Source organism: Dermacentor andersoni, chromosome 4 (assembly GCF_023375885.2).
Source record: "Dermacentor andersoni chromosome 4, qqDerAnde1_hic_scaffold, whole genome shotgun sequence".
NCBI classification, from domain to species: Eukaryota; Metazoa; Arthropoda; class Arachnida; order Ixodida; family Ixodidae; genus Dermacentor; species Dermacentor andersoni.
Window position 1 is genome coordinate 179,761,566 of NC_092817.1, and position 979 is coordinate 179,762,544.

Sequence of the window (979 nt, forward strand, 5' to 3'; positions counted from 1 at the left end):
GGTCAGGGGCTCTCATCTAAATACATGGTAAAGAAGAAACCATTTTGTCGGCAATCGTTGCAACGAACAGGATGATTTCCTGCAATAAAAGAAAGTTTGAATTCAATGACTTTCAGAAGTAGGCAGTCAATTGCCTTCAGAATGTTTTCTCTAGTTCCGAATAATTCAGTAACAAAATTAGCAATCACATGTGCCTTGTCAACTACTGCAACTTTTTAACTCAGCAATGAAAAACGACATTAAAATTCTGTAAAGTGCGCCTAATCATATTTCTGATGGCTGTGTAATACATCCACTGAGTGCGTTTTAGATGTGTCGTAAGGTGCAGCTTACAATATTTTGATATCATTTTTTATTGCTGAGTTAAAAAGTTCGTATCCACGATACTTGCATGCGGGACATTTGAAAAACCCTTGTGAACAATGTGATGCATTTGAGTAAGCTGTGAAATCTTATATAAAGGTTGCTTGTTTAGACGCTCGACCTGTTGCGTTTTAAGAATTGGGACATTTGTTATTTTGTGCAAGGTTGCGTATTTGTCAACCTTAAGCTGGAATTTTTTAAACAACAATTTTCGTGATGAATCGTGATACATTTTAGACCCGAAATAAACATGATTTTTCCTACATTAGATAAAACCTAACCTTAACTCTTCAACGAAGAAAATTTTCGTCAACTCGATGGAGCCATCGTTACGTTCTAAATTCTAAGCTCGACATGTATTTGAGCACAGCGATCGGAGCTAGCCCCGGGCTAAAGCTACCTCTTAAGAAAGGCCAGACCGACGCTGGATCTACAGGACAAATGTGATTGTTGGATGGCCCGTAAGCCCACATACGTTGTTCCACCTTTTGTAGAATGTAGAGATGCTATCTTTGGAAGGTTTGTGATGGCGCATTGCAAGAAATACTGTAAACAAATGCATGCTCCTTCAAATAACCGTTCAATGGAAGAACTTGGGGCGTGGGTGAGGCACTTG